Source organism: Balaenoptera ricei, chromosome 5 (genome assembly GCF_028023285.1).
Source record: "Balaenoptera ricei isolate mBalRic1 chromosome 5, mBalRic1.hap2, whole genome shotgun sequence".
NCBI lineage: Eukaryota > Metazoa > Chordata > Mammalia > Artiodactyla > Balaenopteridae > Balaenoptera > Balaenoptera ricei.
Genome location: NC_082643.1, coordinates 14,168,025 through 14,194,403, shown reverse-complemented (window position 1 = coordinate 14,194,403; position 26,379 = coordinate 14,168,025). Strand labels below are relative to the sequence as shown.

General features: G+C 36.3%; 1 long non-coding RNA gene across 3 annotated transcripts in view; it reads left to right on the top strand.

The window, feature by feature from the left end:
* The window catches only part of LOC132365754 (uncharacterized), a 210,370-nt gene that overhangs the window by 156,818 nt on the left and 27,173 nt on the right, over window positions 1-26,379 (top strand). For 2 of the 3 annotated variants that reach the window (XR_009503219.1, XR_009503217.1), the window contains exons 1-2: window positions 15,234-15,308; window positions 17,271-17,379. The exons of the other annotated variant lie outside the window; for it this stretch is intronic. This is a non-coding gene — a long non-coding RNA (uncharacterized LOC132365754). Of the gene's footprint in view, window positions 1-15,233; window positions 15,309-17,270; window positions 17,380-26,379 lie in introns of those variants that run through there. 3 annotated transcript variants of the gene reach the window in all.

The window sequence follows — 26,379 nt, the reverse complement described above, 5'->3', positions numbered from 1 at the left end:
ATAATTAAGGTAAGATCATAGTGTATTATAATGGATCCTAATCCAATGACAGTGTCTTTATAAGAAGAGGGAAATTTTGACACAGACATACTCAGAGGGAAAAATGACCTTGTAAAGATGGAGGCAGAGATTGGAATATGCAGCAACAAACCAAGCAATGCCAACTGTTGCTGGCAACCACCAGATCCTATGAGAGATGAATAGACCAGATCCTTCCTTAGAGCATCCAGAAGAAGCTAACCTTGCCAATACCTTGATTTTGGACTTGTAGCCTCCAGAACTGTAAGAGAATAAATTCTTGTTTTAAGCCACCCAGTTTGTAATGCTTTGTTATGGCAGCTCTAGGAAACTAATACAGGGAGAAAACATAGGAAAGGAGAAAATCAACACAGGATACCCCAAATTCTGAGTATAAAATCTGCCACTATCTCTGGCTGACCCCTGAATTGAACATGTATATGGAGTAACTAAGGCTAAAATAATTGAATAGGCTTTCAGTTGCTTCACTCTACAGGGATACAGAGTTTGGATTTCGAGTTCAGTCAAATAAACTGTCTGCTGAGACAACAACAGCAACAACAACAAAACCCACAATACTTTTGGAAGAATATAAGAAAATCCAGAATCTTTACAATATATCACTCACAAGATAAAATATATATTTACAAAATATCATTCACACAATACAATTCCAAATAACCAGACAAATGAAGAAACAGAAAATTGCAATCCTTACTCAAGAGGACAGGTAATCAATAAAGACTCTTAGATGATGCAGATGCTAGAATTATCAGATAAGGATTTTAAAGCAACTATTAAAACTATGTTTAAGGACATAAAGGAAAATGTGACCTTAAAGAGCTAACAAATAGGACATCTCAGCCAAGAAATAGAAACTATGAAAAAGAACCATTAGAAAATTATAGAACTGAAATGTAAAATGTCTGAAAAAATTTTTTAACATCCTTATTGGAGTATAATTGCTTTACAATGGTGTGTTAGTTTCTGCTTTATAACAAAGTGAATCAGCTATACATATACATATATCCCCATATCTCCTCCCTCTTGCGTCTCCCCCCCACCCCTCTAGGTGGTCACAAAGCACTGAGCTGATCTCCCTGTGCTATGTGGCTGCTTCCCCCTAGCTATCTATTTTACATTTGGTAGTGTATATATGTCCATACCACTCTGTCACTTCGTCCCAGCTTACACTTGCCCCTCCCCGTGTCCTGAAGTCCATTCTCTACATCAGCGTCTTTATTCCTGTCCTGCCCCTAGGTTCTTCAGAATCTTTTTTTTTCTTTCTTTTTTTTTTAGATTCCATGTAGATGTGTTAGCATACGGTATTTGTTTTTCTCTTTCTGACTTACTTCACTCTGTATGACAGACTCTAGGTCCATCCACCTCACTACAAATAACTCAGCTTCGTTTCTTTTTATGGCTGAATAATATTCCATTGTATATATGTGCCACATCTTCTTTATCCATTCATCTCTCGATGGACACTTAGGTTGCTTCCATGTCCTGGCTATTGTAAATAGTGCTGCAATGAACACTGTGGTACATGACTCTTTTTGAATGATAGTTTTCTCAGGGTATATGCCCAGTAGTGGGATTGCTGGGTCATATGTTAATTATATTTTTAGTTTTTTAAGGAACCTCCATACTGTTCTCCATAGTGGCTGTATCAATTTACATTCCCACCAACAGTGCAAGAGGGTTCCCTTTTCTCCATCAGGATTCTTTTATACAATAAATTGGTGAGCTGAAATAAATTTTTAAAATTACTTCTAGGAGCCAGAGATAAGTTATCATTCAAGATCTGAAATGAAAGAAAAAAAAGGAAGGAAGAGGAAGGAAAGAAGGGAGGAAGGAAGAAAAAATAGCCAGCTGTTTAGTCACTAAGTACACACACCAAGTATGTGTATGTGTTCCATAAGGGTAAGATCAACGTCCAACGTGTTTCTTTCCCTATTCTCAGTGCTTAGCCCAGTGCCATTACACATAATAGATGCTCCATAAATACTTAATGAGTGAATGAAGACATAGGGGTAGCAAATACCAATGCTGGTGACAAAAAGATTTGACTCACAATGGTGTGGAGAATCTAAGGGAGAAGGTAGTAGCCCTAAGAGTATCATATATATGAAACCAGCCGGACTCAGCTAGATCCTCCTATTAGGGTAAGAGAAGTGCTTGGGCAACTGACCCACTGCAAGACTTACAGTAGAACACAGAATACATAGTGTTCCAGAGCCACTGACTATCTCTGGACCTGGTCCAGACAAAGTTAATAATAAAAGACTAAAATGGAGTAATATAACCATTCAACATGTGGTAAGGCTATAGGGCTACTTGGAAATCCAGGCAGACAGTCAGGCCATGGGTAATCTAACAACTGTTAGCAAAGTGTGTATATATATAGACATGGGAATGTATATGCAGTCACAGAAGGTTTTCTACACAAATGTACAGGTGTCTTTTTCTAAATATTGCAGTGCTGTTTAGAGCTTAGTATTTGACATATTCACTCTTGAGACCATAGATATATATTTTTAACAGATGCATCAAAAGAAAAATATAAAATCTTTTTTAAATTGATAAAACATTTACTTTGAAATAATTTTAGACAAAGTCGCAAAAATAGTACAGAGTTCCTATATAACTTTTGCCCAACTTCCCCTAATGGTAACATCTTATGTAACCACAGTACAATGATCCAAACCAGGAAAGTAACACCAGTACAACAATGTTAACTAAACTAAAAGTCTTATTCAAATTTCCTCATTTTTTTCATCAGTATCCTTTCTCTGTTCCAATATCTATTCAGGGATCTCACATTCTGTTTATTTCTCATGTCTCCTTAGCTTTCTCCAATCTGAAGTCAAAATCTCTTAAAAAAGAGGAAATTTTTACTTTTCATCAGAATAATATGTTAAAAGTTAAATTTTCAACTAGCAGTATTGGTGTTTCTCAGGTCCTCCCCCATTTTCAGAGCACAGCCAAGAAAAGGAAGTAAGAGTCTGTATTTAATAGGAGGGGAAGACTCAAAGCTCTCTTTCCTACAACCTGGGCTTCTCTAATAATTGCTTTGTGTTGTTTGGCTTTAGTTTCTGCAGGATTTTGGGGGGAACATTCGAAATCCCTGGACTACTTTTTAGTTAACAAGTTGCAACAATTGTGAACAAGAGTAGAAGAGAGTAGAGGAGTAGAGTGGAGAAGAAATCAGGTGGGCTTCATTCAGCAGGACATTCTGCTGATGAGAACTAGAAATATACTAAGGAACTGAGGTTACAACTACCATCCAAACGACAGAGTCTAGGACAGAGCTCGTGAACTCCAGTGCCAGATAAGTATTGTGAATAAATAGGGTGGGTCCAAAATCCAGGACTTGTGTCATGATAAAAATCACAGCGTGTGAAGAAAATGGCAAGTATCACTCTGGCTCAGTCAGTAATGATGTGGGGGTGTGGTGAGCTAGAGGGTACATATCACGTCTAAAGCAGGCAGTTGGTATTCAGCTCCACCTGGAATTTACAATCAGAATTTGAGCCCAGGGTTGCAAGATCCTCAGATGGTTTTTGTTTTTTTTTTTCTGGAGAACTTTCTTTTTTCCCCAAGAGAATTTTATGTGAAAATTCTTACTTTTATTTATTTTTTAAAAATTTTAGGAGATTTTATACTCACAAAACAGCTATAACATTAAATATTCTCCATAAAATATGTATGAGTCTCAGTTAAATACATCTAGATGCTGGATGGCCTGCTAAATGTGCTCAACACCTAAGTGACTAATTTCTACTCGCTGCTCTTGCAATGGGTACAAGTCAAATGCCGTAGCAAAAGTACAAATTATTTCATGTCATAGAGTTTTAAATTACTATTAGTAAGTTCAAACAAATCAGAAAAAACCAAGAGTCTATTATACTAAAAATTTCTGGGAAGGTGATCTGTAGACAGCAGTGCTGATAGAAAATTTTTATATTTAAATGTTAGTAACTAACATTGGCCTGTGAATTTCTCTTGAAAATCCCTCAACTCTTGAATTATCTAAGAATTCCAAGGCCTTTCTCAGTCAATCAGAGTCGGTCCGGTTCCAAACACTGTGAAAAGAAAAAAAGAGGACAGATCAGTTTTCTCTTCCTTTTACTTCTCCTGGCCATGGAGTGGTCATTGTTAAAGATGGGTTTGAACAGATGTTGGTCCACTGCTGTTGGATGGTCCTTGCAGATCCAGATCTTATTCAGGCCACAGTTGTCACATTGAGCTCCAGCATTACAGCTCTTTCACATTCCCACAGTCAGCCGTTGCTCCCCAGTGCCCAGAAACATGCTAGACTGACTATGCCCAGTGGAGCTTCCAGTATCATCTAGAAGGTGTTTTCCTTGACAGTTTTCCTTGAAAAAAATCTTGGGACATTTTGTGGAACTCTAGTCTTTGGCCCAGAATCCTGCTTTTCTCAGAGAAATTTTATTTTACTTGATTATTTCGTCTGTCCTACACCTGGGCCTTATTCTGTGCCCCTCTGGTCTACTCTGTACCAACAAGACTCCTCAACTCTGAACTTTGCGAAGTAGGAACAGTGGAGGTTGGAACTTCCTTTTTTTTTTTTTTTCCTTTCCCAGCAAGCTGAAGCCTCCTCACACAAATTCATCTACCTCTCCCTAGTAATCAGCTCTACTGAGGTGGCTTTTGCTAAACCACTAAGTAAACAAACAAATAAATAGTCTAGTTACAACTTCCTGGAGGACGAAAGATACAGGTAACATTACATTTACATAACTCAATGAGGCCATTCAAGTGACTCAACCCAAAACAAAGAAGGTCTGGTCAAAGCAGTCTCATCTTTAGGCATAGGGAAGGCTTCCCTAAATTTAAAAATTTTCCCTCAACTAGCATTTGATATAAATCTTTACCTTAATACGTAACCTGTTATCCAGATTTAAAGAGTTCGATAAACTTGAAGCCATTTCTTATAGGGAGTCAATATGGGAAGTAAAAGCAAAGAAATACAAGATTATTACTGAAATGTAATTATTTGACATAAAAATCTTACTTCCCCATTATGAAATTGCAATTGGAATTGGAACTGAAAATGCGCAAATTTATAACAAATCTTTAGTAGGTAGAAAGTGCAATTCATATACCTGTTATAACATATATATTCAAACATCTGCAAGAAAACTTCAGCAAGCACTTACATATTCTGTGCTTAGATACAACTTTGTTGCTGGTTAGATCTTTCTTTTAACCCTCTGCACAAAGTGAAGAGCCAAGAATGCTTCAGTCCTCAGTGAATCTGTAACAATTTTCCCTCTGGGGGTTGTTAGCAATAATTAGCCTGGATGCCATTTATGGTAAGGGTACAAACAGTTCGGTTTGTGAGTCTGTTTCAAAGGCTCTTCAGTGCTGAATGTCTTCCTTGATTGGAAATGTGAAACTGAATAAAGGAAACCTCATTTAAAATGGAGTTGGGGGGGGTGGGGTACTTCCCTGGTGGCGCAGTGGTTGAGAATCGGCCTGCCAATGCAGGGGACACGAGTTCGAGCCCTGATCTGGGAAGATCCCACATGCCGCGGAGCAACTAAGCCCCCGTGCCACAACTACTGGCACACGGGCGCCCAGAGCCCGTGCTCCGCACCAAGAGAAGCCACTCCAATGAGAAACCCGCGCACCACAACGAAGAGTAGCCCCCGCTCGCCGCAACTAGAGAAAGCCCGCGTGCATCAACCAAGACCCAACACAGCCAAATATAAATAAATAAAATAAATAAATTTATATAAAAAAAGAAATAATTTAAAAATAAATAAATAAAATAAAATGGAGTTGGGAATCCAGAAGGGGAAACTCTAACGCACTACCACTCATTGCCATCTGCAGACCCCAAGAAGGAAGAGACATACCTTGCACCCCCAACAGGAAAAAGATTACTACTTTACTACCCCAGCAGAGGAAGGAAGATTTTCTGCTTGCCCAGCAACAAGTGCAACCAATGGGAACATTGCAGCTCAGCCACTGGGAAACCATCATTAGCCTGAACTCTCACTTTCCTCTGATGGACTTTCATTCAAAACACCTCCTCCCAGCCTTTCCCTCTCCTCTATAAAGTAACATTACTCTCCTTTGTTTGCTGGACTTGGCTATAGTTTTTGCTACAGAAAATTGCAATTCTCTTCCATCCCTGAATAAACTCATTTTGCTTGTAAAATAACTTGCTGTTTTTAACAGAAACAATACTTTATTTTGCTTTTCTTCTCTTCTACTTTTTCCCAAGAAACCTAAGAATTGTTTCAAACTTGTACCATGTGTGAACTTTCTAAATAGATTGTAGTGGGTTTGTGAGCTTTAGGAGAGAAAACGCTTGGGGAAAAGCTCCCAGACTGGTGAGACTTAGGGAGCTGGATTTCATCAACTGAGCACCGAGAGACTTCATTTGCTCACTGGTAAATGGAGAAAATAGTATTGGCTCTGTCTGCCTTACAAGGCCGCGTGAGAAATAAATGAGATAAAAAATAATTATTTGAAAATTCCCAAAGCACAAATACAAAATATTAGTCCAGGGTAGAAAACTTTGTAAGTTTCAAGGTGAAAAAGTTAGTGCTAATCTAATTTAAAAGTCAGTGTGTGATAACTTTTTATTACTGTGCTCATAATTTTATGAATAACAGGAAAAAAACATATATGATATGGTTAAATGGTTCATACTGATGACCTAGCAATTTTATACATACTCCAAGAAAACCATAAATACTACTCTTTACATGGTAAACATGGGTCAAAATGTTAATACGAAACAAATTTTTTATTTTTTTCCTCAGAATAAGAACTTCTTGGAAAAATAATTGCAGCATCAAAGAATGATCTGGATGAAACAGGTCCTGGACACAAATTCCAGTTTGCAGCCTACATTCCCTCAGTCTTAATTTATTTATTTATTTATTTTTGGCTGTGTTGGGTCTTCGTTTCTGCGCGAGGGCTTTCTCTAGTTGTGGCAAGTGGGGGCCACTCTTCATGGCGGTGCGCGGGCCTCTCACTGTCGTGTCCTCTCTTGTTGCAGAGCACAAGCTCCAGACGCGCAGGCTCAGTAGTTGTGGCTCACGTGCCTAGTTGCTCCGAGGCATGTGGGATCCTCCCAGACCAGGGCTCGAACCCGTGGCCCCTGCATTGGCAGGCAGACTCTCAAGCACTGCGCCACCAGGGAAGCCCTCCCTGAGTCTTATGTCTCATTTTGGGTATGCAATTCTGTAGTTGTCTTTTTTCTTTGAGGTTACAAATTTGCATGTGTATGCAGATGTTTTGAGAACTTGTTTTTGAAAAGTTGATTGGTGGAATGGACTTGAAAAGACCATGAAGGATCAGTGATCCGTTAAGTAAAAACAAATTTAACCACTTACATGATGTTGTCCCAACCTTGTTAATGAAAAAGAAATAAATGTTTGAAGCAAATTAACTCGGAGACTCTCCAAGATTTCTTAATGTAGCTAAACTCCTTTAAGAAATGCTTGGAATTTTTGTTTTAATTGATATTTCACATTAACAAGCTGGCATCCCTTAATGGCCTGAAACCAGAGCCATTTAACTGAGCTCAGTCACCCATGAAAATTAATTTTCAAGATTTAATAAAGGATATTATGAAGGGTGGGCCAAGATGATTCCCATGCTGAAAATCAGTGTAATGATACTAAGGGCAAACTGTGCAAGCCCACCATGGGTTCAGGTATTTCAGTGGGCTTCCCAGTCAATGTTACCACTTCCTAAAAGAGGTTATTGCCAAAGTTTTACTGATGATGAATAATTAATTCTAGTGGCTTTTGGATCATGTAGTTTGTTGATTGAAATAATTGGATAAAAATATAGAGTATACAAAATGGCTCATTTTTAAATGGATTCAGACCTTTTACAGGTCAAACCAACTAAGCCTCTCCTTCAAACATAAAGATGTACATAACTCTAAAGTGAGATTTAATTGTGTCCCAAAAGCAATGTTATATAAAAGGTCATATCACACACATAGCATGGCCTTATGTAGCCACAGAAAGACACACAAACACAAGCACTTTCATTTGCCATGTGATGTAGCTCCTAGAATGTTATGTCCATACTGCCTTTGCAAGACTTTTTAAAAAGGCATAATTGAGGAATCACCCAAAGTGAAAAGTATACACCCAGAGGCAAATATATTTGAAAATATTTTTCTTCTTTTAATAGGTTAGTTTAGACATTTGTTGATATGACAGGTACTTTTGGGGTCATACTTCTATAATATTACATTATGCTTTAAAATATTTTTGTGGGTTTAAAGTTTTTTGGTTTGTTTTTATTATTTTGATTGAGTGTTTTGAAGGTTTGCATTTGTGTTCTATTTATTACATTTATAACTATTACTTTACGTAATACTCTTAATCCTCTACTATTTTAAATAGTATCTGTTAATTTCCTTCGATGAGTAATAAAAAAAAATAGGTATTTCTTTTTCCTTCCCATTCTTTTACCCATTCTCTTTCCCATTCATTGTGATTGATTATAATATCTTTCTTAGTGTTTAATTTTACTGTTACATGTTCTTATGACTCTATTATAATTTTCTAGCTTTAAGTGATATATCTTAAATCCCAGCTACATAAGATGAGGTTATCAGTGTGCATTATTTTTTCCCCAGATTCTCAACTGCTTCACTGTATAATTTTTGTGAGAGATCTCATTTCTATATTGTCAAAGTTTATACCATTTTCGCTTGATTCCGTAATCATAACCCTATATCTATGTTACTCTTGGTCCTATGGTTATATAGGATTAATATTCATCATCGCCTTTTCCTCATTCATCTCGTACTTGGATGAAGTTCTTAATCTAATTGTTTTTTCTTTTTCAAAATGGTTTACTCTTATACTTAGATGATAAAATAGCCGGGTATAATTTTTTTATTAGGTGACAGTGTCTTTTTTCAGTAATTTGTAGGCAATGCTCAGTGAATTTTTCATGTTCACTGTTGACTTGAAGGCCTGTCTGATTTTGTTTTACTCCTTTACTGGCTTTTGTGGGATAGTCCCAATTTATGCCTATTGTCCAGGCATACTTTTTAACAACACTGTCTTTTATTCTCAAAGGTTGGAAGTTACATTATATGGTTACCCTGTTTATGAGTAAGTTGATGTTATTGCTGGGATGTCAAAATAAGTATTTTATTATATTTCAAGTCTGGTAATTTTACTACAATATAATTCAGTTTGACCATTTTATATAATTTTCCTCCCCAGGTGTGATGTGCTTTTTCAATCAGTAGATAAAGTCTTATCCTCCTCCGTCTTATTCTCTTGTCCTTCTCCTCCTACGCCTCCCCCTTCTCTACCCCTCCTCCCCTTCCCCCCTCCTCCTCCCCTTCCCCCCCTCCTCCTCCCCTTCCCCCCCTTCTCCCCCTCCTCCTCCTCCCCCTCCTCCTCCCCCTCCTCCTCCTCCGTGTGAGTTTTGTGAGTTTTTCTTCAAAGCAAAAGGGTAGTTGGATTAGCAGGTGGAAATCATAAAAGCATCTGTTCCATTATGACCAGAAACATTTATATGATGAAGCATGAGTTAGTAACCTTAGATGAAGATAACTAGCAAAATTCTTCGTTTTTCCAGCTCTTTCACTGTGATAAACAATTCTTAAATATTCTTTTTTTTTTTTTAATTATTTATTTATTTATTTATGGCTGTGTTGGGTCTTCGTTTCTGTGCGAGGGCTTTCTCTAGTTGTGGCAAGTGGGGGCCACTCTTCATCGCGGTGCGCGGGCCTCTCACTATCGCGGCCTCTCTTGTTGCGGAGCACAGGCTCCAGACGCGCAGGCTCAGTAATTGTGGCTCACGGGCCCAGTTGCTCCGCGACATGTGGGATCTTCCCAGACCAGGGCTCGAACCCGTGTCCCCTGCATTGGCAGGCAGACTCTCAACCACTGTGCCACCAGGGAAGCCCCTTAAATATTCTTAAATATAAGAATATTTGAGGTCTTTTGTGATTTTTTTCCATTGCCCTAAATTCCTAGGATTAATATTACTGGCTCAAATGACATGATCATTTTTAAGGTTTTTGATAAGCATCACCAAGTTGCTTTTCAGGAAGATTACACCAGAAAATCTTCCACCATGAACATATGAATGTGCTCATTTCAGCTCATGTTTGCTAACAATGAATACTATTATTTTGAGATATTTGTTTATTGCATTCCTGAAAAGTAGTATCTCATTGTGTCAGAGGCAGCCAGTTGCCACCAGAATCCCTTCTTCCATTCTTCTGCAGCATGAATCCATAGTTCCCCTCTTTTCCATGTGTCTGCTCAGCTACAGGCCTCATTCCCCAGCCCCGCTTGCAGCTAGGTTTCACTTTGTGGCTAGATTATCAGCAGTGTAAACAGAAGGACATGTGCCACTTATGGATCTTGACCTTAAAACACTGACTGCCTACTTCCCTGTGGTTTTTTTTCCACTGTCTTTCCCCTAGAACATGGGTGAGCTTATGACAATGTGTTTGGAAATTGCAGAACTACAGGATGGGAGAAAACGGTGTTCCTGAATGACAGTGTGAAACAAAACCACTCAGCTGACTTGGACTTTGTCACCCATGACTGTTATAAGAGAGAGAAATTAATTACTATGTTCTTTAAGCCACTGTATTTTGGGCCTGTTTATTACATGAGCCTAGCTTTTACCCTGATTTATGTACTCATTTTATTTTATTTTGAATTATTTGCTGACTTTATATTACAAATTTCTTTTTGGGGCTAAATGGGTTTGAAATAACACTTTGTACATTAAAGTTAATAGTCCTTTGTTGTATATAACTTCATTTTCCTTCAAATTCTTCTTAGGCAATTACATTTCTCGGTTATCTTGGTATCATGTCCAATGCATTTCTTCATTTTACTTAGGGAAATATTCTATGCTAATATACATAATGCTATTAATGAGAGTCCTGAAACTAATATTCTCTTTCTGCTTCTGCCATTAACTCATCTGTAAAATTAATTTCCAAGACCTCTTCTAGTTGTATAATTCTGTGATTCAGAATAGCTTTCATACTCGGGAACTAATAAGGACACAAAAATCTAAGAGCTACAACTTAACTTCTTAAACCACAAGAAGAACGAGATAAGTATTATAGATTATCTAGCTATTTTTGGCCATTTCCTTCTTTTTGCTGTATTTCTTAAAGAATTGGAGATGGGACAATAACATAAGGGAGATTTCAATAAATTTTTTGAAGCTGGACATTAGATAGAGGAATGAGAACTGAATTAGTTGGGTTACCATCTAAGTGATTATAGTGGGGGCCTACTGATGTAGTTAATCACCATGCAGAACCTATGAGAGATTCATCAATTGAAGGTGTCAAGTACTGTGAAGGATAAACATAGACCCTTTCTCATATCTCAGGAGAGGAGAGTTTTAATCAGGATCAGGGGGTACCTGGCATTTAAGAGTACAGGGGTGAGAGGTAGGGATGAAAACATGGTATGTAGTGAAAATCTTCATACTGAAATGTGGAATCCTCAGTCACTTCCTTTATTCCTAGCATTTCTGAAGTAATGTGTATAGAAAACTCTGAATGACCCTAGAGAAAATATCTTAAAGTGCTGAAATTTGAATTTCTTCCCATGAAAAGTGCCTAATATAATGAAAATCCATATAATGGCATAGCATCATAAACTTTCAGAATAGGAATAAAGAAAAAAAAAATCCTAAAGTCTTCCTGACGGTAAAACAGGTCATGAATAAAAGATCAGAAATAAGAATGACATTAGATACCTCAAGAACAAAACTGAAGTATGAAGAAAATAGAGCCATACTCTTACAACTGAAAGAAAAAATAATTCTCACTCAATTAAGTGTGAGGATAAAGATATTTTCAAATTCTCAGGGTTTCAAAAAGTGACCTCCCATTCACCTTGTTTCCCCTAGGAATTGATTGGAGGATATGTTAAAATGAGGGAGTAGATCAAGAAAAAGGAAGAGGTGGAGCCGTGAAAAGAGGGGAAGACATTGTGAAGGGAATTATTAGGATGATGGCTGTGTAAAGATGGAGAGAGCAGACAGTCTACAGTGGAGCAGGAGAATGGAGGAGCTGAACTGACATCTCCTGGATAGACAATTTGAAATAGTAGAAAACTTGGAAAAAATTTTGCTAGGTCTGTTTGAATCTTTGGGGAAAATTAGAGATAGGCACATAACAGGCCAATCAAAAAAAAGTTAGGTATTAACTAGGGAAAATAATCTTATGAAACACCAACATAATTGTAGTATACTTGGCGGTATACAGTGTTTACATAATCACAATGCTGTAAACTCTGACTACTGATCTCACCAAACAATTACAAATATGTTAGAAAGGAGGGTGGAGGTGAGATATGTGTTTATGAGATTACTAAATCTTCACCTGTCTCCAGTGCTATTTTATCTTTAAACTATGAATGTGAATTTCTATAGTAAAATAAAAAATTATTATAGACAAGAATATATCCACACTTTGCATTAGATTTCCAGAAATTTTCTTGGAATAATCTTTTAAAACTGCTGTCTGTGCTTTTAGAATTGATCATTGCAATGCTCCAACTGTAAGAGCAAGAGCGACGCAGTTGTATTTTTAAGATATTGTAGACACACTTTTAAAAGTGTTCTTCTTAGGTCAAACTTCGTTTCTTGTTTTTTTAAAAACTTTACCAGTATTTCAATATTCTTTAGCCACTGGTTTTCAGTGAAGGTTGAAGCCCTAAAGTTCCACCGAATCCTTAATAACAGGTCTCCTTATCCTACATGAAATGGAAAAATACATGAGTTGATGATTAAGGGTTCATTCTAAACAGAATCGAAGGGAATTATATATCACATTTTTATATTTGGGCACAAGTTTTATATCTTTTAACAATCATATTAAGTTACTTGCTCTTTCTTCTAACCCTTTGTTCTCCAGAGGTCTTGCCATGCTTTCTGAATAGAATATCCTTTCCACTGTTTGTCTCTTGATCCATATTTGTGCCTTTATCAAACGTCAATTTAAAATAAATTTTCTTCATCAAGACCACTTGAATGGTTCTACTCTACACTGATCATTCCATTATTCCATTTCTCTTAGCGTTGATTTTTTGTTACATTAATTTGTACCTGTTTCCATGTCATCTTTGCATGTGTTGTTATATCTTTTCATCTGCATTTTGTTCCCCTATTATATTGTAAATTCTCTGAGAATGAGGGCAATGTCTTTAACTTCATTTGCATATCTCCATGACATCCAGTAGAGAATGCCATTTGAAGGCAGCACTCAATTAAATCACATTTTCACTGACAAAATCATGTCTAGCTTTGGAAAATATGGTTTATGAGGCACTAAGTATTGTTGTTATATATACTTTTTTCTTAAGAATTCTTTAGGAAACATACATATACAGTATTATGTAGAAGATACATGCTGAGTGGCTTCAAAAAAACTTACCACCCAATGTACTGACTTATAATTTAAAAAAATTCAGATGGCAGATAACAAAATATCATATATATATGCAGGTTGGACAAATAATATTAATTCATTCCAATAATATCCAAAATAAACAAACAACAAAATTTTATCGTATGTTCTTTCTCTCCATAGTTTAAGAAGTAGTCAACCTGAATTTATATATTTACATTAAAAATGTATGTTGAGAATGGTAAAGTTTCTAACAGACTTTGGCTTTCTATAGTATCCAGAATGTATATAACCTCTTTAGCTTGGTTTTTTACAAACACGCCTCAAACTCCTTTTTCAATCTCATCAAAATTGTATCAAATGCGCAGTTCCAGAATTCTGCTTTTGACTCCCTAAACACAGAATCTTAAAATATTAAAGCTGGAAGAGTTCATTAAGTTCCAAGAATTCCCAAATATTCCAGAGCAACAGAATCAGGAAAGAATTCATAAAACTGAAGATCCCAGGCCCTATTCCCAGCAGTTATCACTTATGAGGTAAGGCCTAGAAATCTATTATTTTAACAGGCACCCTACTTATTCCTAATGTATTGACAAATCAATGATTTAGTCTAGTTTCTTCATTATAGATATAAATAAATGAAGGCATTATACGTATGTAAGTATGTGTGTATATATATGGATGTATTGTAAATGTCATGCTGCTCCTCAGATGTAAGTAAATTCTAATTTTTCTTTTATTTTTTATTGAAGTATAGTTGAATTACAATGTCGTGTTAATTACTTCTGTACAGCAAAGTGACTCAGTTATACATATATATACATTCTTTTTCATATTCTTTTCCATTATGTTTTATCACAGGATATTGAATATATTTTGCTGTGCCATATAGTAGGACCTTGTTGTTTACCCATTCTATATATACCAGTTTACATCTGCTAATCGCAAACTCCTAATCCAGCCGTCTCCCACCCTCCTACCCCTTGGCAACCAGTAGTCTATTCTCTATGTCCCTGGTGAATTCTAATTCTTAATCCCTCCCTGCTTCCATCCCCTGTGTCCCATGGCACACTTCCACCTATATCCCTTGGGCAGTTCCATCTTCAAGGCTTTGCCCACACTCTTTCCCACCTGCTGTGGCCTCTCTTTTCCTTTCGGCCAAATCAGTCTTTATGGTACATATCTATCAAGATGCCTTCACCATCTCACATTCATACAGTTATCTTTCTTCACTAAATTCTTGTTGAACCATTTATCTGACACTGAATCAGATACTGCTGGCATGAAGATTATTTATGGATAATAGTGAATTCTACTCTGGCTTGTGTTCCCATCAAGCCTATTAGAAATTCTATCTTGGGAAAAATTTTACCACCGTGGGGCAGGGGGGTAACCTTATTAATGGCAACAAATCCATACTCATTTTGGGAAAGTGTTTTAACTATCAGCAAACCACATCAATGATCTGACATAGTCTGAAAGTATCACGATATCTCAGTTTCTCAGAAAAGAGATTCTCAAATTTAATGCACAGATGAATCACTTGCAGTTGGAATCTCTTAGTATGGTCCAGTGGTATTTTAATCTACACACATTATTCTGTTACTTAGCTTTGGATTTGATTTTCTCTCTCATTAAATTGGAAATCTCACAAAGTATTCTGTCTTCGCCATATCCTGCATAGCCTCTGTGTATCATATACATAATAAATGATTAATAAATAATTGAATTGAATAATTAAATTTGTTAAGACTGCTACCTAACTTTCTGATTTTAAAATCTCTTGTTAAGACACTTAAAGCAGAAGTTTGATTGGAAGAGATCTGAGCTGCACCGTAGAAAATCCTTTCTCCTTTGTTTAAGCCAAAAGTAAAAGGTAAGAAAAAGGTAAAAGATGTCATTCTCAAAAAGAAAACCCCAGAATATGTAAAGAGTGGGTCTTCTTTTGCCAGCATCAACTTCAGTTCACATAATTATTTATATGAAACTTGCAAATTAAATTATTTATTTATTTACAAAATCAGCTGTGCTAGATTTTAGAATTTAGAAATAATTCTCACCCATGAAAGATTAATAACTGTTAGAATAAATGTTCTTGTCCCAACTGGCTTTATTATTTATTTATTTATTTATTTGGCTGAACCGGGTCTTAGTTGCAGCATGCAGGATCCAGTTCCCTGACCAGGGATCAAACCCGGGACCCCTGCATTGGGAGCGTGGCGTCTTAACCACTGGACCACCAGGGAAGTTCCACCAACTGGCTTTAGAATTTAACTAAAAAATCAGACAGGCCTGTCTCTCAAGGAAGAGCTTCTATAAAATCAGTTGCAAAGGGCACTTTCCCTATTGTCATGTTGCTTATCAGTTTGTTTTATACAAGCATCTGAATGCCATGTGTGACTCTCTAAGGTTTAATGGATCACCAAAGTAGTAAATTGTGGGTTCCATCTGACAAGGATGCAGGGTTTTAAACCTATTGTCGTAGGTAGTAGAGGACACTCAATGGACTTCAGACCCTCATTCCTATGCTTCTCTTTGCAGTAAATATTTCTGGTAGATGCACAGACTTTTTCAGGTCTCTAGGACTCATTTAGGCCAGTAACTGTCATAAGTTTTACCAGGAATTCCTTCTTTTGGATTAAGGCTCAAAGATTCATTTGCTATAATCACAAAACCTTAAGCTTCCCAGTTCATGAATATATGGCTGTATTAGTGTAACTTTAGTCCATTTATGAATATTCTTCGTATCATTTGAATTGCATATAGAGAAAAAATAGCCAGTAAAGTGACAGCTGTATATTAAAAAAATTTTTTTTTTGCTGTGGCTCCTACTTAAATGGGAAGGCATTAATTTTGTTTTTTATTATCAGGAGACATCTATTTTTCAATTTAGAACTTCTTTCCCTTGCTTATAGTCATTTTATTAATTACTATGACAATATCTCTGAGATATAGGTTGGTAATTTTATGGTTACTGCATTTAATCTATTTTATGCTTATCTCTGGTCTCTAGTTTATGGCAATGTGCATCCTGGCAAAAGAGTCTGACACTTTCCCACATTTCTGTGATATAACCCAAGCACTTTGTCCCATATTTGAGAATAGCTCCATCCTATGAACCACACCCATCTTTGTAGGTATGCTGATTTCTTCACTTCTAAGTGTGAAGTTGTATCACATATTTATTACCTCTAGTAAACATTAGCATGAGGCTGTGATTCAAAGTGTCCCAAGTGGGATTTCATTTTCAGTATTCAACAATGAGGAGAGTCCTTGTGTGCGCATGCCTTGTTCTATTAGACTTTCAATCTTGTGTCCTCCCCCCTCCCCTATTTTCTTTCATTCTCTGACAAAGAAATTCTCACTTGTTCATAAATGAATCTGATGTTCTCAGATGCAGGGAGGAGCAGAAGAGGAAAGGTAAAAAACCGGAGAGGCCGCATGGAAGAGGTTCAGAGCACAGACTCTGAAGTCAGCTGGCCTGAATAGTATCGGGCTCTGCCATTAATAGCTGGGTATTTTGAGAAAGTTACTTTACCTTGGTGTGCCTCAGTTTCTCTACCTGTAAAATGGGAAGAAAGCCAGAATTTACCTTACAGAGTTTTTCTAAGGATTAAGTAGATAAGTATTTGTAAAGCACTTAGAATGATGCCTAGCACAGAGAGTGATATATAAATAGATAAACAACAGGTGTTCCGGGTGATTGAAAGTGACAATAACTGATTACAGTTTTAGGACTTTGCACTACCTTAAGAATTTGAATCATTTTAATATACAAATTTGTATAGAAAAATCAAAGTTTCTATATTATATATATTTCTTTCCTTTGTTGCTACAGGCCATTTATTAGACAATGGAAAAGAGATCATAACAGTAAATTGTTACATTGGAATGGTTACTACAAGAGACAAATACTCTTCTTGGCCTGAGTTCACTAAGTCCATCTTGTAAGTAGACATGGAAATAATACTTATTACTTCCTCTAGGAGTCTCCTGGGCAAGTCTACAAGATTCTTTGCCTGGAAATTTCTGTGAATAAATTGCTAACAATTTGCTAGTGATTGAGTCATAATGTATATTAGTCGTTTTTACCTACACAAGGAGAACACCCTTTTCCAAAAACTCCCTCTTCCTTAAGGTGTGGCAAGGTCTGAAACATTCACACAAACATTTGAATAGCACTCTCTGTCTTCCAGACATTTTACAACCATTTGAAGTAAGTTTCCAAACCAGCAGACCTCTAGGAATTTATTTTATGAATAAAAATACCACGCCTGACATTATATCAGAGAGTGTGCACTACTTATTTCATCTTCCGATTATAGCACTGTGTATTCTTTGCCCTAAAATGTCTATTTGTGTGGGGAAAAAACCTATGGTTAAATTTAAATCTCGAATGAAAAAGGCATGGCAATGAAGCAAACAAAGTTAGAAATAAAATTTTTTAATAGTCAAAGGCAATAATATTGTATTCTGATTCATAAAAAATGTACTTTGGAAGTGTAAATTTCAGTTCCTCTCTTGGCAAAGTCTATTTTATCCCTGCTACTTCATTTTCTATATTCATGGTCCTCAAAATACTACAAATGGTAAAGACATCTGACTGGGTACTGTTTTGGACTTTTAAAACAGGCACTTAACATTTTTCTGTAATGTGACTTTGTGGAACTGTTGTAATAAAATTCTTTTCAATTATAGGCTTACACATTTACGCTCAATGAAGAGAAAGACAACTAATATCATCAAATTTATGTTTTACATTTCTTTGTAGTGCTTTGAAAGACAGAATATATGTCTTGTATAAATGTATGATATATGAATATCTTCACTAATTTAGTATAGATCTCATAAGCTGGGGCATAATATCACTTAGCCAGTCCATTAAAGATATCAGTTACACTATAACAGTAAATAATCTTGATTCTACATGCCTCAGTTTAGCCCTCAGAGATCAAAAGCTTAGTGATCCATCTGTTAAAAACATACACATTAAAGGAGATTACATGAAGGATTGGACTACTGTCACGAAGCAGGTCAGAGAAATTCCGTAATGGCAGAGCATTAGACTGAACTTCCAGGGTTATCAACCCCCTGCTGCTTTTCGACCCTAGTTCATGGGCAACTAAACCAAAGTTAGGTATCTCAAGACCATCAGGTAAAGACCTAGGAACTTATTGGGAACAAGTCCAATTTTGGATAGCTGGAAAATCAACACACTCTCAGAGAAGCCCAACAAGACCTACGATTTTTGTGAAAGAATCTAGGAGAAGTCTAATTTCCTAGTGGCAATTTAAAAAAATGCCTACATGTATCCCAAGTTCATCCCAAACCTTCATTCAAACACTCAAAGTGCATAGAGGCTGCAGTGAAACCTCGTAAATTATAAGCAAATGGTATTTTATGAAAACACAACTTTTTATTTGGGTGATAGAAAATATGGGTAATACAAAATATAAATAAAGGTCTTCATAAGCCTCAGGTGGTTAGTTGCCTGCTGGAATACACTATGCACAGGTAATTTATACATAACAGTAAGAGTGTTCAGTGTAGATTTTTGTTAAATTTTATGACACATGGGACAATTTTGATAATTTTTCTATGACAACCACAAAATTTACTGGAAAAAAAGATGGCCTGTGGATATCTAAAGTGCTCATCTTTTCATCCAAATAAGCAATTTAAATCTAAATCCATGAGAATGTGTGATATTATTTTAATAAATATATTGTGAAATATCAGTATATTTCTTTTCTTTTTATAAATTTATTTAGTTAGTTATTTATTTTTGGCTGTTTTGGGTCTTCATTTCTGTGCGAGGGCTTTCTCTAGTTGCGGCGAGCGGGGGCCACTCTTCATCGCGGTGCGCGGGCCTCTCACTATCGCGGCCTCTCTTGTTGCGGAGCACAGGCTCCAGACGCGCAGGCTCAGTAGTTGTGGCTCACGGGCCCAGTTGCTCCGTGGCATGTGGGATCTTCCCAGACCAGGGCTCGAACCCGTGTCCCCTGCATTGGCAGGCAGATTCTCAACCACTGCGCCACCAGGGAAGCCCTCAGTATATTTCTTTAATCAAAATGGTGAGAGTGGTTTTCCCCAAATTGAAGATACATTAATTACAACTGTGAAGTTGACTTGCTGTTCTATTTCACTATCCATGTCACAAAACTCAATATTATTAGAGTATGAAAATTTTTTCAGAAGAAAATCATCTTTGTTGATGTGAGATTTAACTGCTGAAATTTAAGAACTCAAATCACTAGGTGTGTTTTACACCACCGAGCTACAGTTGCTGTCGGTGTCATCTCCTGCAGCAATGTTCTAGGCATTCCAGATGGCTAGCACAGCTATTAACAAGTACATGCAAAAAACTGTGAGATGAAGTAAAACTGAGTAATTGGGACAATTGGTTTATGTGTGATAAGTCACACAAGGAATTTTATTACCTTATTTCAATTAAATAATTGTATGGTGAATTTTAATTCCAGCTGTAAAAATCATTGAATGATTGTAATTGTGAAATGAGATTAAGAAACATAAAAACTCACAGTCTTCCAGAGATAAATTTTGTTTTTTTAGATCTTAGGCTGATAAATAAGCTCTAATTTTCATAGTTATACAGGTATATATTCATTGATATAAATAGAAAATGAGATTAAGCATACAGTTCTATGTAATGAGGAGTTACATATATTCAGATAGTTTGTGCCAGTTTTATTGAATACTACCTGTTAAATAAGAAATCTGAATAGACTGATATACATATAATCAGAAGTCCTAGGACATTTGGAAAAGGGAACAGGACTTAGAAAGCAGAGGAATTGAGGGCTTGCATCTGCTCACTTACTTGGAATGAAAGCTTGAGCCAATCATTTAGCCTCTTAAGCCTGAGTTTCTTTATCTTGGAAATTTGGGGAGTGGGCTGCCTGATCTTTAAATTCCATCCAGCTCTATGGTTTTATAATTCTATTCACCTCCTATTTTATATTTGTATCTGCCTACATGATCTTTAAAATTACCTCCAGCTTTTATAATTCTTTTTACTTTCTGTTTCATATTTGTATCTCATTAAGAGGAGAGGATGGGGATAGGAGAAATAAAGCCATGTTAGGTGAAGAGGCTGCCGTAAAGAAAGATAATGCTCGGAATGCCTACCTAACTATGCTGGCCTGGACAGATTTCTTCCTAGATTGAAGAACTATTATGAATGATCTTTGAGTAAGAGAAGAAAACATACATGATGCCAGGCAAGTAGTCTTCTTTTTTTTTTTTTTCCTCAGGGGAAAGAAGGTGGATGTCAGATACAGATGGAGACACTTGTTCAAGATCTGGGAGACCAGGATGCGTTTCCTGCCTTCAGGGCCCATAAGCCAAGTGGAATCCTTTCTATAAATTCTTTTCCATCTTTAATCTGGGGCTCAGGAGGGTTTTTGTTACTTGTAGCTAAAAACATTTGGCCAAAGAATTCTAACAGCAAAGTGGATGAACAACAAGAATAGCTCTTTTACAACTAAGAAAATAGACACAGGGAAATAAATTCTACCTCACTAAAGAGTAAAAACGTGCAATGGAAACAATGTGAATTCCGTCTTTTGTTCACCAGACTGGCAAAAATTTAAATGTTATATCCAGATTTTGCAGAAGAGAGGGAAATAGGTCTGTGGTTGGGTTTTTTACCACGAACAATATGGATGGAAATTAGGCAACATTTATCAAAACATAAATCGTCCATTCATATGAATGTAACCAAATAATATACAGTGTTCTATGACTGACTTCTTTCACTTAGCTTAATATTTTCAAGGTTCATTTATGATCTAGTGTGTATCAGTACTTCAGTCCTTTTGGTGGCCAAATAATATTCCATTGTATGGAGATACCGCATTTTGTTCATCCCTTCATCAGTTGACAGACATTTGGGTTGTTTCCATCTTTTAACTATTCTGAAAAATGCTGCTATAAACACTCATATACAAGTTTCTGTGTGAACATATATCTTCATTTTCTTGGGTATATACTTAGAAGTAAAATTGCTGGTCATATAGCATCTCTATGTTTAATCATTTGAGGAACTGCCAGACTGTATTTCAAAGCAGCTGTACCATTTTACATTCCCACAAGCAGGGTATGAGGGTTCTGACTTTTCCATTCCTCATCAAAACTTGTTATTATTGGACATTTTGATTCTAGCCATCCTAGTATGTGGGAAGTAATATCTCATTGTGATATTGATTTGCATTTCCCTGATGACTAATGATGCCCAGAATCTTTTTGTGTGCTTATCAGATATTTGTATATATTCCTTGAAGAAATATCTATTCAAATCTTTTGTCCATTTTTAAATGTCTTTTTATCATTGAATTGTAAGAGTTCTTTATATATTTTGAGTACAAGTCCCTTATCAGTTATCTGATTTACAAATATTTTCTATCATTCTGTTGGCTGTATTTTCACTTTCTTGGTGATGTCCCTTTTCTATATACAGGATGATGTCATTTGCAAGCTGATATAGTTTTACTTCTTCCTTTTCAATCTGGATGACTTTTATTTGTTTTTCTTGCCTAATTGCAAGAAAAACAATTGGATAGAATTGCAATTCAATCCAATTGTCTAATTGGATAGAACCGCCAGTAAAATGTTGAATAGAAGTGATGAAAGCGAACATCCTTGTCTTTTTCCTCATCTTAGGGGAAAGTATTCTAGTCTTTCACCAGTAAATGTGATGTTAGCTAGAGGTATTTCATAGATGCCCTTTATTAGGTTGAGGAAGTTTCTTTCTATTCTTAGTTTTCTGAGAGTTTTTATCATGAATGGGTCTTGGATTCTGTCAAATGTATTTGCTCCACCAATAAAGGTGATCATGTGGTTCTTGTCCTTTATTCTGGTATTACAGTATACTACCTTGATTGACTTTTGTATGTTAAGCTAACTTTGCATTGCTAAGATAAATCCACTTGGTCATGGTGTGTAATACTTCTTATACGTTGCTGGATTCAGTTTTCTAGCTTTTTTTTATTAAGGATTTTTGCATCTATATTCATAACAGGTATTGGTATGTAGTTTTCTTTTCTTGTGATGTCTTGGCCTGGTTTTGGTATCAGGGTAATACTGGCAACATAGAATGAGCTCAGAAGTGTTCCCTCCTCTTCTATATTTTGGAAGACTTGTGAAGTATTTGTATTAATTCTTCCTTAAGTGTTGGTAGAATTCACCAGTGAAGCTATCTGAGTCAGGCTTTTCTTTATAGGAAGTTTTAAAATTACTTATTTAATCTCTGAATGTAGATATATTCAGATATCATACTTCTTTCTGAGTCAATTTTTTTTTAAAACATCTTTATGGGAGTATAATTGCTTTACAATGGTATGTTAGTTTCTGCTTTGTAACAAAGTAAATCAGCTATACATATACATATATCCCCATATCTCTTCCCTCTTGCATCTCCCTCCCTCCCACCCTCCCTATCCCACCCCTCTAGGTGGTCACAAAGCACCGAGCTGATCTCCCTGTGCTATGCGGCTGCTTCCCACTAGCTATCTATTTTACATTTGGTAGTGTATATATGTCCATGCCACTCTCTCACTTTGTCCCAGCTTACCCTTCCCCCTCCCATTGTCCTCAAGTCCATTCTCTAGTAGGTCTGCATCTTTATTCCCATCCTGCCCCTAGGTTCTTCATGACCTTTTTTTTTTTTTTCTTAGATTCCATATATATGTGTTAGCATATGGTATTTGTTTTTCTCTTTCTGACTTACTTCACTCTGTATGACAGTCTCTAGATTCATCCACGTCTCTACAAATGACCCAATTTCGTTCCTTTTTATGGCTGAGTAATATTCCATTGTATATATGTACCATATCTTCTTTATGCATTCGTCTGTTGATGGGCATTTAGGTTGCTTCCATGACCTGGCTATCGTAAATAGTGCTGCAGTGAACATTGCGGTGCATGTGTCTTTTTGAATTATGGTTTTCTCTGGTATATGCCCAGTAGTGGGATTGTTGGGTCATACGGTAATTCCATTTTTAGTTTTTTAAGGAACCTCCATACTGTTCTCCATAGTGGCTGTATCAACTTACATTCCCACCAACAGTGCAAGAGGGTTCCCTTTGCTCCACATCCTCTCCAGCATTTGTTGTTTCTAGATTTTCTGATGATGCCCATTCTAACTGGTGTGAGGTGATACCTCATTGTAGTTTTGATTTGCATTTCTCTAATAATTAGTGATGTTGAGCAGCTTTTCATGTGCTTCTTGGCCATCTGTATGTCTTCTTTGGAGAAATGTCTCTTTAGGTCTTTTGCCCATTTTTGGATTGGGTTGTTTGTTTTTTTAATATTGAGCTGCATGAGCTGTTTATATATTTTGGAGATTAATCCTTTGTCTCTTGATTCGTTTGCAAATATTTTCTCCCATTCTGAGGGCTGTCTTTTCGTCTTGTTTGTAGTTTCCTTTGCTTTGCAAAAGCTTTTAAGTTTCATTAGATCCCACTTGTTTATTTTTGTTTTTATTTCCATTACTCTAGGAGGTGAATCAAAAAAGATCTTACCATGATTTATGTCAGAGTGTTCTTCCTATGTTTTCCTCTAAGAGTTTGATAGTGTCCAGTCTTACATTTAGGTCTCTAATCCATTTTGAGTTTATTTTTGCATATGGTGTTAGGGAGTTTTCTAATGTCATTCTTTTACATGTAGCTGTCCAGTTTTCCCAGCACCACTTATTGAAGAGACTGTCATTTCTCCATTGTATATCCTTGCCTCCTTTGTCATATACATAAGTGTGTGGGTTTATCTCTGGGCTTTCTATCCTGTTCCATTGATCTATGTTTCTGTTTTTGTGCCAGTACCATATTGTCTTGATTACTGTAGCTTTGTAGTATAGTCTGAAGTCAGGGAGTCTGATTCCTCTAGCTCCATTTTTTCGCTCAAGACTGCTTTGGCTATTCGGGGTCTTTTGTGTCTCCATACAAATTTTAAGATATTTGTTCTAGTTCTGTAAAAAATGCCATTGGTAATTTGATATGGATTGCATTGAATCTGTAGATTGCTTTGGGTAGTATAGTCATTTTCACAATATTGATTCTTCCAATCCAAGAGCATGGTATATCTCTCCAACTGTTTGTATCATCTTTAATTTCTTTCATCAGTGTCTTATAGTTTTCTGTATACAGGTCTTTTGTTTCCTTAGGTAGGTTTTTTCCTAGGTATTTTATTCTTTTTGTTGCAATGGTAAATGGGAGTGTTTCCTTAATTTCTCTTACAGATTTTTCATCATTAGTGTATAGGAATACAAGAGATTTTCTGTGCATTAATTTTGTATCCTGCAACTTTACCAGAGTCATTGATTAGCTCTAGTAATTTTCTGGTGGCATCTTTAGGATTCTCTATGTATAGTATCATGTCATCTGCAAGCAGTGACAGTTTTACTTCTTCTTTTCCAATCTGTATTCCTTTTATTTCTTTTTCTTCTCTGATTGCCATGGCTAGGACTTCCAAAACTATGTTGAATAATAGTGGTGAGAGTGGACATTCTTGTCTCGTTCCTGATCTTAGAGGAAATCCTTCCAGTTTTTCACCATTGAGAATGATGTTTGCTGTGGGTTTGTCATATATGACCTTTATTATGTTGAGGTAGGTTCACTCTATGCCCACTTTCTGGAGAGTTTTTATCATAAATGGGTGTTGAATTTTGTCAAAAGCTTTTTCTGCATCTATTGAGATGATCATATGGTTTTTCTTCTTCAATTTGTTAATATGGTGTATCACATTGATTGATTTGCATATATTGAAGAATCCTTACATCCCTGGGATAAATCCCACTTGATCATAGTGTATGATCCTTTTAATGTGTTTTTGGATTCTGTTTGCTAGTATTTTGTTGAGGATTTTTGTATCTGTATTCATCAGTGATATTGGTATGTAGTTTTCTCTTTTTATGACATCTTTGTCTGGTTTTGATAACAGGGTGATGGTGGCCTCATAGAATGAGTTTGGGAGTGTTCCTTCCTCTGCAATTTTTTGGAAGAGTTTGAGAAGGATGGGTGTTAGCTCTTCTCTAAATGTTTGATAGAATTCACCTGTGAAGCCATCTGGTCCTGGACTTTTGTTTGTTGGAAGATTTTTAATCACCGTTTCAATTTCATTACTTGTGATTGGTCTGTTCATACTTTCTATTTCTTCCTGTTTCAGGCTTGGAAGCTTATACCTTCCTAAGAATTTGTCCATTTCTTCCAGATTGTCCATTTTATTGGCATAGAGTTGCTTGTAGTAGTCTCTTAAGATGCTTTGTATTTCTGAGGTGTCTGTTGTAACTTCTCCTTTTTCATTTCTAATTTTATTGAGTCCTCTCCCTCTCTTTCTTAATGAGTCTGGCTAATGGTTTATCAATTTTGTTTATCGTCTCACAGAACCAGCTTTTAGTTTTATTGATCTTTGCTATTGTTTTCTTTGTTTCTATTTCATTTATTTCCGCTCTGATCTTTATGATTTCTTTCCTTCTGCTAACTTCGGGTTTTGTTTGTTCTTCTTTCTCTAGTTCCTTTAGGTGTAAGGTTAGATTGTTTATTTGAGATTTTTCTTGTTTCTTGAGGTAGACTTGTATTGCTATAAGCTTCCTTCTTAGAACTGCTTTTGCTGCATCCCATAGGTTTTGGATCGTCGTGTTTTCATTGTCATTTGTCTCTAGGTATTTTTTGATTTCCTTTTGATTTCTTCAGTGATCTCTTGGTTATTTAGTAACGTATTGTTTAGCCTCCATGTGTTTGTATTTTTTACGTTTTTTTCCCTGTAATTGATTTCTAATCTCATAGCGTTGTGGTCAGAAAAGATGCTTGGTATGATTTCAATTTTCTTAAATTTACTGAGGCTTGATTTGTGACCCAAGATGTGATCTATCCTGGAGAATGTTCCGTGTGCACTTGAGAAGAACGTGTAATCTGCTGTTTTTGGATGGAATG